Genomic DNA, 15,952 nt, shown 5'->3' with positions numbered 1-15,952 from the left:
GAGTGGTCACCCAATTATCGGTCTCCAGAGCTGGGGAATGACTGCTGCAGATCACAAAATGCAGACTCCCGGTGTTTCTTGGTGTTTCCCAGGTCCCCAACCAGAACAGGTTCTGATGGTATTCAGGAAAGGGAGATGAAAAAAAAAACAGTCCAGGGAAAAATTGGACTGCCTAGCTAAACTAACTAATAAGCAAAAGCAAAAAGTAGGAGCAAAAGCAAGCGATCAAGTAAGCAAGCGAGCAAGCAAGCAAACCTAGCCTCTCCTAAACACAGACCATGGAGGAGGTGAGCCGGCTGATAACAAGACAAAACAAATCTTCAATTTCAGAGTCTGTCCTGAAAGCACAGAACAAATACCAAGCACAAACAGAACACACGATTGGGGATACAAGCACCATAACATCACGCCAGGACGGGGGAGTAAGAGAAGCAGGGATCATGAAGCTGTGATAAGGAAGGATTATTATATTATATATAATATTCTGATTATATGTGGAAATAAGAGATTTAAAACCTACATCAGAAGCAATGAGCTGGTACTGGAGCCTGGCAATTAAATCCCCAGGAAGGTTTCCTTTCTTTTGTTTCCATTCTAACTCAGATCCCTTCACATAATGTGAAGCTTGAAATAAACTCTATGAGAATGAAATTTTGTCCAGGCTGCTCAGATAATAGAGGTTTGAGATGCTTCCTGGCCATGGTAGTGTAGCATTGCCTAAGAAGTCAGTTCAGTACAATTAAAGATTTAGATATCAACTCTTCTAACATCATTGAGTACATTGTCAACCATCTCCTAGTGGTCCGTATGTAAGGGTAACTGTTATCACCAGGCTATTTGGAACTGAAAATGCAAAACATTGCAACTAGAATGTTTTCCTCTGAATTTTGTACTGGTACTTTTTTTCAAGTATCAATCTGCAAAATGGAAATATTTACCTTAGTGTTGCGTTCACAGGAATGAACTTCACATTGTTGATTTTCTGTTCTGTCCTCTTAGCATGTTCCCAGAATCACCACGATGGCTGTACTCCCAAGGGAAAATGGCAAAAGCTGAAGATGTGCTGGAGTACCTTGCCCTTGGTTATGGAAAAGAGAGATTAAATCTAAAATTGAAGCCAAGTGCATAACTTTGAGACAGGATGAATTGGCAGCTGTTATCGTGAACTTGGTGAAACACCTGGTCCTTCAGTGGTGAACCCTCATTCTGATGTACTTCTGGCAGGTAATAACAGGATGCTAAAGCACTGTGAGTCAGACAGGAGGAAGCAATCCAAATTTTCATCCTGTTCTCTTAAAAATTATGTCCTAAGTAAGTAAATCATAAATTTATCAGTTAATCGCAGGCAACAGTCATCTGAAATGATGTCTTGTAAGGCTGATGTTTTGTTACTCTTGCTGGTGGTGTTTTATTTTCAGTGTGTTACTCAGAAACTGCTTCAAAACTTACTAAGAAATAATCTGGTGAGAGCATAATATTTATGCTGACTGGAATTGAGAAGCTGAAGGAGAAATAACTGACTGGATGTGTGTTTTAACTAGGGAAGAAAAGGACAGTATGCATAGCAACCATAGAGATCTGGATTAAGAAACCCAAAATTGCATTTATATAGATTCAGTGGAGGAAAACTGCGAGCAAGACAAAATACAGACTGTTGCCGGGGTAATCCTCACCCCCTATACCTCACTGGTGGACAAGGAAGGGCCAGCACCTGCCCAGCTGCCTTGGCAATCGCCCCCCTCCCTCTGGTGGCCAGGAGGAACCCCACCCCTGAGGCCGAATGGGGTGCAGGAGGGGGGAAAAGCACCTGCCCAGCTGTCTTGCCAATCGCCCCCCTCCCTCTGGTGGCCAGGAGGAACCCCACCCCTGAGGCCGAATGGGGTGCAGGAGGGGGGAAAAGCACCTGCCCAGCTGTCTTGCCAATCGCCCCTCTAATGGCTGGGGCAAGCCCCGCCCCCTGCACCTGAATGGCGGGTGGGGAACAGGGGAAGCACCTCTGCCTGACTGGCAGGTGACAGGGGAAAAGAGCACCTACTCAGCTGTCCTGTTAATCAATCACCGGTCCAAAGGCTCGAGGAGTGAAACCTAAGTGGTATATAACAAAAAGTTAACCACAAGTAATTGCTACAAAAACTATCGAAGAGTGCCTTGTATGGACAATAAGTCTGTTGAATTTTCTTGGACTAAAACGTTATTGAGTGTCTGTGCTGGTTTGAAAGCAAAACCAGTGAGAGACTCCCAGTCAGTAATACAATTTAATAGGAAAAAGTAGAAAAAATAAAATACATGCAATAATACAAAAGAAAAACCACCGACAGAGTCAGAATACAACTTGACACTCAGTCAGGGTGTTGGTAGCAGTCCGTATAAATGGTGGCTGCAGTCCTCCTGTAGAAGGTGCAGTTTTCCTCTGAAGGTCTAGCGATGATGTGGAAAAGGTCCGACTTTCCTCTGGGATCCAGTGGAAAAGGGCTGCTTTTGCGTCCCAAACCCCAGTTTTTTATCTAGGTAGGAAAGGCTTGGCTCCTGCCCCTGGCTGGGGCATCTCCCAATAGGATGATGCAATCTTATCAGTCACACAATAGGACTTAATGGCCCATTAACAGAATATATCTTCTGGAGGAAGGATGGGTTGTGAAAAGATAACAATGATCATCCCCCTGATTTATCAGATGGCACATCAGCAGAGGATATCTCCCACAGAGATAAGGATCACCATCCCTCCCACATTTCAACAGATGGTGATAGAATACACATTTTTGCATTGTACCCCAGGACAGTGTCTCAACGGAAAGCTCAGCTGGTGCAACAAAAGGTGACCTATCTCAGCTATGAAGTCTCTGGAGGACAAAATCTCTGGGAACTGCATGAAAGGTTCCTCATTGGATGACATTTGTGTAAAACAGATCCTTCTCTTCCTTTGTTCAAAGTCCAATGGCAAAGGATTCAATAACTCACAAGTAGTGCCTGGAATGAAAATGGTTCTGTTAAAATTACACAAAGAATGCAATAAGTAAAAATGGGCATACTTTTTATGTATGAAAGAAAATAGGGGAAAATGTTGCTAAAGGGCACTTTTATTTGCTACCACCTCTCATTTTTTATGGATAAAATCCTATAGAGAGCAATCAGAACAGAAGTGGGAAAGCCAGGAGCCTTTGACTTCCACAGTGGAATTAATTTCCATTTTCTCCTCTCTTTCATCAGGTGATTTAGTGGAGTTGGGCTTTGGGTGTGAGTATGCCAGGACTCGGCTTCCCAGCTGAGATGAAGCGCACCTTTGGGCTTTAAGCAGTGCAAGAGCAGAGATGTCCTCGAGGATTTTCAGATTCTGACATCATTTGGAGGACAGGAGTTTACTATAAAACTTACTCCCTCCCACCTCGCCCTCCCGCCCCACTCCAGATCTTCTCCCAGGGTGACAGTGACTGTAGGAAAGGGGCACCCCCCAATGGGACATTTCTGGGTCAGCTTTAGAAAACGGTGAGGAGCAAACTGTCTGGCACTGGGCTTTGGGCCTCCAAGATGCCAAAGCCAGGCCTTGCAAGGAGCTGGGGGGTGGCTCAGGCCTGGCTGTTTCCCAGAGAGGGCTGGCTTCACAGAGGTGCTTAGTCTCACCTGGCACAGGGAGCTGCAGCATGTAGGGAAGGAATCCCTGCTAGCCTCCTGCCCCATGGCATCCCCCCAGCAGCAGCTGTGCTCCAGGCCATGACTGTCACCTGCACACCTAAGGATACAGAGTGGGTGCTACACACAACGGCTGTGGAAGGAACAGAGCCATGCATGGCCAGAGAAATGGCAATGGTACTGTTTGCATGCTGTCCCTGCTGCTTCTCCTTCAGCTACCAAGGGGCAGGATCTCCACTTGCTCCTGCAGCCAAGGGAATCACTGGACACCTGCAGGGGCTTGTGGAAGCCAGGGAATGCAGCAGGGTCACATGAAACCCACAGTGCATTGTGACCCCCAAGGCACCCAGGAGACCCTTTACGACACTATGGAACTTCACAGGACCCTGGGGGACCATTGTGATACCACAGAATCTCAGGGGACCCTAGAGACTGTCAGGACGCTATTGAATCTGACAGAACCCTCGGGACCACTGCGACATTGGGAACCATGGTGAGGAACTGTGGAACCTTTAAGAAGCAAGGAGACCCTGGTGGAAACTCATGTGATCATTAATCCCATCAGGAACCTGGAACAAGTGGACTTCTCTGTCCTGGCTTCCAGACGTCCTGCCAAGATCCTGCTGCAACACTAGCTTGCCACAGGCTCACAGCTTCCTTTGGGATTGGTTCTGCTCCAGGATGGCATCCTGCAGAGAATGGAGGTGGATTTTGTGCTCCCTTTTAGCATGCAGGTGGACAATAAAGCCTGAGTCAGCCCCCTAAAGCCTGTGTCTAGTTGTGTCATTGGGGTGGGGAAATTTGGGAGCAGCCCCTGCAGCCTCAACCCTGCTCCTTGTCCTGGCTGGGCACAGAGCTGCTGGGCTATGGGTGTTTCCTGATGCCTCCACCTGCCCCTATACCCATGGACAAGATCTGCAGCCCATGGAAACCTTTTTATGGATGAATTAGGCTGGTTCAGGGAGGGCAAAGGAATAATCTGGGGGGCTTTCTGGGGTGTCCCTATGTCCTTCTCACCCCAAATCTCCCCCCTCATTTGGCACTCTCTTCCCCAAGACTGCCAGTGCCTCCTGTTAAAAACTACAGTGTAATATTGGCTTTTGCATTTATGTATTAGCTTTTGCACGATGATATTGACTATAAATATTTGGATATAGTGCAATGTATAACTCTATTTAGCTGTTTGTTAGTATAACAATCTATTAGTTTAATTATGTACCATATAGTTTATAGAAATAGTGTTGTGATGAATGTATTATATCATAGGCCTTAGCAAAACACAAAATCTTAAAACGCTAAGAGAATGGTGTGAAACAATTCTGTTGGTTCCTACATCTGCTAACTGACCTCCCCAAGAGATAACAGTGACAAAAACCAGAGCACCAGAGAAGAGTCAAGAATTAGTTAACTTCTTATCAGAGGATGAGGAACAACAGGATGGAGACACAAGAAGTAAAACATATCAATCTAATTTACAGGATGTCATGCAGATAAGTTAGAGTGTAAAGTAAACAAATGAAAGAGTTCCTTGAAACATCAAAATCTCACAAGAATTTGTCTGAATAATGTATGAAACACATGAATATGTATGTACCTCAGTAATGTAACAGTATATAGATCACAGTGTCAGTGCTTTTTGGCGAAACGTGAAGGGCACCTCAGTGCTGGTTAATTTTTTATTTGCTTTATCCCTTATTAAACCTTAAAAATTCCAAATCACAAATCTCATTTTTCACACTCCTGTGCCACCCAAAACTCCACCCCCTCCCCCAGTATCCACCGTGCCTTCTCCTTATAATGCACAGGAGTAAGCAATGCAGGCATGAAATGAAGTTGATTTCATCATTTTGCAAACGCAAATTTGGGCCTGGCTGTGTGCTGTCCTGGTCAATGAGACATGTGACCCTGGCAAATAGACTGCTGGGAAATAACACAAAACTGACCTGTGGTACTTGGAGGAGCAGACCTGGAATCAGCAGATCTTCCTCAGGTCAGAGGACATTGTAACTGACCATTGATGGACATTTGCTTTGCCACCTTATCTTTATGCCCAGCAGATACCAATTTTTAAGATTACCATATTATGCTTAGGAAGAAGCCCTTTTCTCCCTGCCACTCTTCTCCCTCTGCTCCTGCCTACAGAGTGTGCAGCACCTTTGTTTCCCACTGTCTCCTTTTCAATCTGTGCTAACGTGCCTCAGGATTCCTTGTGGCTGTGAGAGCCAGAGCTTCATCATTCAGAGTCTACAAACAAGGGACTAAAAATACATTTGTTATAAGAGGTTTAAAATAGGCTCCACAAAAGGCAGAGAACCACAGGATGGTAACTACCAGTTTGATGTGTTTGTTCTAGGTTGTGAGGGTGATGCTGTTTTGGTTTTTACCTTTTTTTCTTTTACATATTCTCTGTATTTTTTATATGTGTATTTGTAGCTTTGGGGCTAATTATTATAGTTTAGCTTCAGCATTTTCCAAGGCAATAAGACAAAACATATTCCAGGATCCCTATTCTATCTTGGTTCTCCCTGACTACTAAGGTTGAAAACAGCTCTTTGAGACACATTTTCATAAACAAAGTACTGCTAGTACCAAGGGGAAGGCCTCCAGAAAACGGTTGAACCAGAAGGGAGAATTACCTCATCACCTGGGCTCCTAATTGGTGCTTTTTTGTCAATTACGCAAATTTACCCAACTTATGAAACTGTATGCATCCGCGTGGAGGGTGGGCTTTTGTGGACATTTTTCCATAACTGCTCCTGGAGGATTTTGCATATAGGTTATCACTATGTGGATAAGGTTTTAGCTTGTGAACAGAAAGGTTCATATTTGTCAGTGTCCTAGTTTAGGGCAAATTTGGGAGGAGACCTCTGAATGGGGTCCCTCTAGGAAACAGATTCAAGCAGTCCCTCCTCCAGCTGGTTCAGGGAAGTGTTTCCTTGGAGAAAAGTAGAAAAAGCCCCTGTTTATTTAACAGGCAAAGCACTTCCCTGCACAATAATGAACAATACTAAGCAACAAAACCTCTTGCTGCTCCGAAGAAACAACAAATTCAGAATGTCCCTTTCGTGAGTTGCAGCCCGGCTCACTCTGGCTGCTCTCAGTCCCTCCAGTGCTGAGAAATGTCGTGGCCCAGGTCAGGCCTGGTGGGCCATGGGTGCAAGCTCCCGGTGCTCGTCTGGGTTTTCAGTCCAGAACAGGTTCAAACAATTTCAAGAAAAAGGAAAAAAAAGCAACCACAGTCCAGGGAGCTTCTCTGCCTCAGCTAGCCAGAATCTAACAAAGAGCAAAGGAGGGCTCTCTCTTGCTGTCCACTGCAGACAACACAGTCTGTGTGAAAGATGCAGGGGAGCAAGTGCAGTCTCTGATATGAAATTCTGCACCTCTTCTCTCCCCCATCACTCCTGGATCCAGTTTTAAAGCTGCAGAACTCAATATTCAACACTAAGAGAACAGACGATTGGGAATAAAGTCATAAGGTCATCCCAAGATGGTCAGGTATGATGCCCCTTAGAAAATTTGGTAGACCCCTCCTTGGAAATATTTCGGGTGGATATTAACAGAACAAAATGTTATCTGTTACTCCACAGCAGTTAACTTTCAAGCCCAATGTCAGTACACTGCATGATTTACCTGCAGGGAGCAATTAGCTAGAAGAGGCCCATGCCACTCATAAATCAGGCATTCCTTTGCTCACTTGAAGACAAACCTCAAGCTTTATCTGCAGCAGTTATTTCAGAATTAGATATAATTAGCACACAAAACTTCACTGTAAAAGCAGACAGAATTGTGCTAGCTTTGCCTGTTCACTTGCCTTTTTAACCCACAGCTTTGATAAGGTAATTTCCTTGTGAATCTTTTACCATGAAGACACATGTGACAGCATTCTGGATAGGTACAGCTATTTAATGATTCAAGTGTAGTTATTCTTCCTTGCCACGTATAAATTGAAATTGGACTTGATATCAAGACAGTGTAAGTACACTGATGGACCACATGTGCAGTAAAATGTAGCTCCCTAAGAATAATCTGAACCATGACTTTGTATCTGTTTATATACAAGTGTCAGTCTTACACATCCACTGACCTAACCGAGTTACATGTGCAAAACTCATGGCATTATTATATAACTAGGTCCTTGCTGTTTTAGCCTTAAATATTTATATCTCATTACCTTTAATAGTCCAAGTTCAAATCTATGGTACAGGCAATTTCAAAAAGCTGTCTTACCATCTGCAAACTGAAGGGGTTTGAAGGGCAATTTGCCAAGAGTAAAGCTGCACTTTAACATACCCTGGCAAAGGTATGCTTACACCAAAAAAGTCCTGACTATGAATGAATATTTTTAATATTTGCACGTGCCATGAGCTATTCTCAAAACTAAATTGCATAAAAACACAATATATTTGCCACACCTTTATATTCTCTCCAGTAAATCCATGTTGCTGCTATTTCAGTTATGAATCAGCTGTTTGCCTACATATTGTTTATTGATGTTTAACTGTTGTTTGACAAATTTTCAATAGCTTTTTTGTAATGATGGAGTCCAAATGGTTTAAATTCTGTTGTATCTGGAACCTTTAAAGGAACATTCTCAACTCTGATTTTAGTTTTGTTAAATATAAGTGATGTTAATTTTCAGTTCTGTTATATTTCAATTCTGTACACTTTACATGATGTTAAGGTTCTGTTCTGTTGAGTTTAAATGTTGTTAAATTTAAGTGATATTAGGTTTATGTTCCGTTAAATTTAAGTTCTGTTAAGGTTAAGTTCTGTAAAGTTTAATTTCTTTCAAGGTTAAGTGTTATTCAGTTTCAGCGAGGTTAAGTATTGTTCAGTTTAAATTCTGTTATTTTAAGTTCTGTTAAGGTTAAGTTCTATTAAGATCAATTTCTGCTCTGTTTCAACAATGTTAACTTTAAGTTCTGTGTGGTATACTTTCTGTTATATTTAAAGTTAAGTTTCAGTGAAGTTTAAGTTCTGTTGAAATATGCTGGTTTAAATTACAATTCTTTTGTTATAGGGATAATTGATAAGTTTGAATGAAGTTGAGTTCTGTTGAAATCTGCTCATTTAAATTAAACTACAGGATACAGTTCTTTTGTTATAGAGATACGATGTAACTGGCTGAAATAATTATGATGAAGAATTGGTAAGCAACTGTTTAAGAATAATAAGATAAGATAATAAATTGTGTAAAAATATGTGAGGATGTGGCTTATTAGTTCCTTAATTTCATTGAAGATTCTATGGGTATAAATGTTCTGCACTGGTGAATTAGGATAACTATTCATAACAATCTTTTGCTGTTTTATCTTTCACAGGTAGCACAGAAGAATGAGTAACAATTCCAAATTATGGCTGTTATTAGTTGTAAGCTGGTTAGTGCTTTCTTTCTTGCTTTTATTTTGCTTTAACATCATATATGCATAGATGTCTGAAAAAATATTATCTAAATTTCTTAGGACAGTTACTGCTGATGTATTAATGATTCTGAATATGAATATGTTGTTAATGTCATAGCGTGAATTCAGTGACTTTTTATAACAGGCATTATCCATAAGATACTATTTGATGCTACACATATGCATTCCTTTGGTTGTTTGCAGTTTGTTCATTGTACCATTGACTACTTAGCTAAGGATAAATGACAAAGTGCTGCGGTCCCGGGGTCTGATGGTGGCCTTCCCAGGGTGCCACTACCTTCCCGGAGAGGCGTCCAGCAGGAGACATCCCAAGGGGCACAGGCACATCCCTTAGCAGTGAGTGACTTCAGCTCTAGTGATTTCTAGCTCTCTTGTGAAGTCACTCCCTGGCGATGCGGGGATAAAGGAAAGAAGCCTTGTATAGCGTTCCACAGAGAGTAAAAGCCTCCATTATAGGAGGCCACTCTGTGAAGAGTGCCAGGGACGAGAGCTCCCCCAAACTGGGGAGAAATAGGGGATTATATGAGGAAGGCAGGGGGCGGGGTAAAGCAAATAGTCTGAGGGCTCAGAAACCAAAACAAGGGAAAGAGACCAACAGGGTACAGACTATTAACATGAAGAAACAGAGTGTGATGAGGGGTAGCTTTCTTCTAGCACCAACTGTAAGGGGACTCGTTTGGGAGGTATATCTGTGTGGTATATCCTCTTGGCCCTCAGGCCTTGCTCCTCCACAAGAGCGGAGAGTGTTCCTGTGCTGAGAGCTTATTGTCCTCCACAACAAAGCAGCTGCTTTACAAACTTTTCCATACCGTTGTGTAGCTATCTGCAAGGCATGTATCATTTTAAGAGACTTTCCCAACTGCTATTACTAGAGGCTTGTTTGTAGGATGTGGTAGGGAGATCTTTCCAATTAAGGCCTTTGCTCTGGCCAAGCCCTGACCCTGGCTGGTTGGTCAGATGCCAACAGACCCAGGTGTTTCTGCATTAAAACTGTATTCAAATCAGTTTGACTTGCCAATTTGGGCTTATGAATGCTGGACCCCCTTTCAAGATAAACTTGGAAACCTTTCCCGGGAATGGTTCTCCAGGTCCTCATTGTGAAACAGGGATTGCCAGCTATTGCAGACTCTTGATGGTACAGTATTTAGGGAATTGATGATGTATTGTTTTAAATCACCATCCTATCTCTCATATACTACTAATTACTTGTATTACCTTGCTTATTTGTGCTTGGTGTGAGTTTATTGCTTTACCACATGTATTGTCTTACTTTATTGTTGCCTTCATGTTCATAGTGAGAGACGTGCATGTTGAAAAAACAAAGAAGGGGGAATACGGCTCCTGAAGAACATTTAGATAATTCAGTATTTACACTAGGATTTTTGAAAGCAGATCATTACATTTGATCCCTGGCAGAGCGATACTGCTCTGAAGATTTGCATGTGCAGAACCAATTTCTAAAAGTTTTATGTAAGGATCCCAAATTCGGTGTGCACCTGATTTATTAACCTAGGAGAGAAGATAGGCATGTGTTGATTGCCAACAGGTCTAAAGTGGTTATCTGCTCGTCTGGACAAACATTGATAGCCTTCAAGGAGATGAGGCCCATCACCTCCAAGGAGATGAGGCCCAGTGAGAGGAGAAATGACCTAATCAGCACCCAGCCCTTGTGGCCAGGACAGGAGCAGACTATGACTATGTCTGAAGGCTTACAGAGGCAGCCTGCCAACAGAGGCCTTGTGTCTCATTGCACCCACCATCATGTTATTGTGTTCCTGCTGACCTTCTTCAGTTATTCCCTGTTCCATGCTTCCAGAAAGACATTTGGTAATGTCAAAGTCAGCATTTTCAGCTAATGGACAGCTGCCTAAACAGCACAGACCCTGAGCCCCAGCCGTATGAACTTTGGAACAGTAGCCATTTACTTCAGCTTTCTGGGGACATTAGACACTATCCTTTTGTTTTCCTATGCTGCAGGTCTCTTTGTCAGTGGCATGGTTGTATTTGATGCGTTTTTATTGATCTGTGATCTGTATTCCATGTATCTTATCCTGTGTCCAGCAGATGATGAGTAATAGTCTTAATACAATAAGGGCCTTACAGGTGCAAACTATTTTGGCATCAGGGTACATGAACACTTCACACAAAAAACAAAGAAAGGGGAAATTGTTTCATATAAGCAAAGCCTTTTAAACAAGGGCCTTGTTACCCTTGTAAAATCATGACTCAGACCTCCTACTTCGGCTACCTAGAAGAGGACTCCACTGAACTATAGGAAGAAAAACAAGTTATATAACCATTACGTGTTCACATTGTGATAAATGTGATTCGTGCTAATTAAATTGTAACTATATTAACAAAATTGTATTTAGATCAATAAAAGACTATTGTTACCGAGTGACAAGGGGGGAGATGGGTGAGACAGGATAAAAGACATCTCCCAGATGTTGGGAGTCGAAGAAGGAGGTTAGAAGAAAGTCAGATAAGAAGAGTCGAAGGACGAAGGTCTGATAAGCGGCATCTAGAAATATAGCTTCAACCTTGAAGCTGTCAAAAATGGAATGATCACAAGCATGGGACTTAATTAAAGTCATGTTATGGAAAACATCTGCTCAGTCACACAGGGCGCCTGCGCTACCTGCGGGTCACACCTTTGTCATTAAGGAAGACGATGAGCCTTCACCGGAAATAAGACCCTTAAAAGGATAAGAGACCCCCAACCCATTAGTAGAGCATGCGCCGTGCAATATAGTTACGTAGATCTTAGGAATAGAAACTAGGAGGAGCTTTCTAGAAACTTTTGTAGCCTATAGTATATAAGTGGGATTGTTAGCCCGAATGCTTTGGTACGAGAGGAAGGGCAGGCCCCTCCCCGTACCCCCGGTCGGTTTTGCTTATGCTTTATACGAACCTCAATTATACTAAAACACTTACTCTCAAATTTTATCCATTCCAAATTATACAATTGTAATACTTTACTTGGATGGTATTTAGTTTCAATAATTTTTGTAATCACCTTTAATACTTCTGATTGTATTCATTTATAATTGTTACTATTAAAAATTTGTTGTTACTTTTAATCTTTGTTGTTTGTTTAATTGGAAAAAAAAAAAAGAAAACCATTCATAACAACATCATGGTGTATGGGGGTTGGATTATGTTTGCTATGATTTAAAACTACATAACTGATAAAGGCCTAACTGCATAAAAAGGCCTGGTTTTTGCAATAAAGTGGCTCTCCTTTGCACCTTCCTGGGGACTCTGCATCACTCTGCTTCATACAGGAGGCCTCCAATAAAGATCCATTTTTATATTACCACTTATATTATCTGGAAAGCGTGTAATTTCTTTTCTAGGTTGAAAAAGACATCAGGGGCTCCTCAAGGAGCAGGAGGTGATTTGAGTTGCTGAATAAATCCTGTAGGGGCACAAGCACTTGCCTGCCAGCCTTGTGTCCATATACTGCCTGCTTTCAGATATAGACAGGTAATGAATTACAAGGAGAAGCCACTAGAGACTTGCCAGCCCCATCTCCAGCTGCTTCAGGTCACCAACTCCTGAGCTTTTGATGATTTATGCTGAGGAGCTGACAATTCAGATGTCAAGTGTGGTTAAATTAACTATGCTCTCGCTGCAAACCTTCAGCTCTCCATGGGAGCCCTTCTTTTCCAGTTTAACCAAATAGTAGCTGAGAAAGAAGGAACAAGCCTTAGAAGTGAATGCAGCTGCTGGAGAGTAGCATGCCAGGAATTCTGTATGATGGATGTTCAGGAAGGCCTGTGCAGAAATCAGCATTTTTTTACAAACTCATGTGCAGACTCTCAAATGCTTGTGATAGGTGCTGAAACTCAATCATCATGCAAAAAAACCAAACCCCAAAGCGGAAGGGAGGGAGGGAGGGAAGGAAGGAAGGAAGGAAGGAAGGAAGGAAGGAAGGAAGGAAGGAAGGAAGGAAGGAAGGAAGGAAGGAAGGAAGGAAGGAAGGAAGGAAGGAAGGAAGGAAGGAAGGAAGGAAGGAAGGAAGGAAGGAAGGAAGGAAGGAAGGAAGGAAGGAAGGAAGGAAGGAAGGAAGGAAGGAAGGAAGGAAGGAAGGAAGGAAGGAAGGAAGGAAGGGTGAAAAACACGCTTCACTGTCCTGGTAAAATTTTAAAAGTTTGATAAAAAGACATTAGGAGACAAACGTAAGCAAGAGGTTAAAACGTCCGGGTGCTTGGCATGCTGCCAAGAGCACACGTCTGCTTCGGAAAGGCCCCTTTAAATACATTTTACAATACATCAACTTGTTGCATATTCATAGTCCTTCATGCATAGTCAAACTTTTTCTGGGAACCGTTTAGCATGGCCACTCCTTGGGTCCGCCTTTTTAGGGCATACTTCATGGCTTGTGGTTTTAATCCTCTTCTTACCACCTTTTAATTTGTGTGGTGGTCCCGGCCTTTTGCCGCTGGTGAGTGTTGATAATTGTCGTGTCAGCTGCAGGGCTCCCATCACACTTTCATGGGCTGTTATCTCAACTAAGTGGGTAGTTTAAGCATACTATCTAAAAAAAATTATGTCTAACTTTTACTATTAGAAGAGAAAGAAGAAAAAAAATATATATTCGTACAGAAAAGCTATTTCAACATTATACATATAGCATTTATCCTAATATTTGCAAAAAGCCAATAACATGTCATGTACTTATAACAGGAGGGAGGGAGGCAGTTCTCATCCCAATCCCGGTGCTCTTCCCCCACTCTCGCCGCGCCTGCGCACACACGCGCGAGTCTCAAGCAGAGGCCGTGCGTGTTCGGGTGGGGATCGTGATGCGAGACGGCTGGAGCGGGGTCAGGGTGAGGCCTGGGACCATGCTATGTCCTGCGGTCTCCTCGGGGTACCCCCGGCTCCTCCTCGGTGCAGGGAGGGACAAACAGGGCACTTCTGCCCCGTGCTCCCGCCTGTGGAGTTGCCTAGGGAGTCTGAGGAGCTGGGGGCGGACCGTGTGGGCCATTAAACAAAGGGCTGGAATTGAGCAAAGTGAGGGGACACTGCGGGGAATGTAAGGAATTCCAGACCACGGTGGGGATTGAGGTGCTGCTGGCTCCAGCAGGACCCTCAGATGGAACGGTGGAGTCCCTGAATGGTTTGGGTTGGAAGGGACCTTAAAGCGCATGCCATTCCACTCCACTGCCCCATCCAACCTGGCCTTCAGCACTGCCAGGGATGGGGTAGCCACAGCTTCTCTTGGCAACCTGTGCCAGGGCCTCTCCATGCTCACATGAAAGTATTCCTGCCTAATATCTAACTTTTGTCCTTCCAGACAAGGTGTATTTGAAACCTCTGTTGCTACATTATTAAGTGTGATCAGTCAAAGAAAACCAACCAACAAACAAACCCAAAACAATCCAACAATACCACCAGACGTCCTTTCTTTCCCCTCCATCCCAGCAAAAATGGTATAAATGCCATTGATATGAAGAGGCTGGGAAAAGCTGGATTTCATACCATGGAAACCTTGGCTTATGCACCAGAGAAGGAGCTGCTGAGCATTAAAGGCATCAGCAAAGTCAAAGCTGACAAAATCTTGGTAAGGATGATCTGGAACTTAAACCCAAGATATTCCACAAGTTTATTTCCATTGGGTTAAAGAGTTCTTGTATATTTAGAAGTCTCCAAAGGGCAGTAAAGGTGATGAAAGGTGATGTGACTTGTACGGGGAAAAGGCAAAATGCACCAGGACAGGGCTGAACTGAAGGAGTGGGGAACAAGGGAGAGAATTTCCATAAAACACACAAAATGGTTGTTTGAGCTTTTTCTTGCAGCAGAACTTCTGTTCTTTTCAGAGGTACCAACTACTGCAAGGTCTATAAAGTAAAATGTGCAAGGAATGACACAGGTGCTTTTCTGCAAGGCAGGAAATATTAACTACTGGGGGGTTAACAAATGGCGTGAACTCTCCTGGCACTGCTCAGCTGGGTTTTCCCTTAGGTTGAGGCAGCCAGACTGGTTCCCATGGGTTTCACCAGAGCCACAGAATTGCAGTAGCGAAGGTCAGAGGTCATCCAGATCACCACTGGCTCCAAAGAGCTGGATAAGCAGCTTCAGGATCATCATCCTATTGTTTCTCTTTCCTGCTTAAGCTCTGTTACTGGGGTGGGTTTTACCCATAAGTATGATCCTTGCACAAAACCACATAAGACAAGTCCTGGTTGAATGAAAGACCTCTAGGACTGCTCTTACATGATTGGTTTTATTTTAAAAGCTGTAGAAATAGTTTTTAATCCTTCTGGTTGTGATGAAAGACCTAGAACTGTCCATTTATGGATGTTTGTGGTTTATTTAAGTCTGTGATGTGTTTAGGGAAAACAAAATGAGGTATCATGATCTCCCCATACCTCTGGTAATCCAAAAATAAAAACAAGTAATTCCAGCTCTTCAGCATCTTCAAAAACACACCTGAATTTATAATCCACAACATGAACAAACCTCAGGATGACAATCAGTTTTCCTAATTCGTTTCTAATCTTTTAGCTAAATTAAGTGTTTAACTGAGTTTCTATAAATTTAATATTTTATATGTGGTCTGTTTGTAACATGTGACTTTTTAATTTTTATTTTTCTCATTATTGTTATTTTCCCTTCAAGAAGAATAAAAACAGGGTCCATAACAGAGTTATTTGGGGAATTCCATCCAGAGAAGATGCAGCTATGTCTCAGCCTGGCACTCACCTGTCAGGTGAGTGGTTCACCTCACTGGAATTCAATATTCAGACACCACAGCCTTTAGATATTTGCTAATTTTGGCACTTTCCTTGACTTTCTAAGTGTTTATTACTTGGCCTGGACTTCATTTGATAATTTAGTTGACTACCTAAACTTACCAGCTCAAAGTTGAGCACTTGTCCTCTTGTGTAGCAATCATG

The sequence above is a fragment of the Sturnus vulgaris genome, chromosome 8 (genome assembly GCF_052056855.1).
Source record: "Sturnus vulgaris isolate bStuVul1 chromosome 8, bStuVul1.hap1, whole genome shotgun sequence".
NCBI lineage: Eukaryota > Metazoa > Chordata > Aves > Passeriformes > Sturnidae > Sturnus > Sturnus vulgaris.
Note: the sequence above shows the minus strand (reverse complement) of the source record.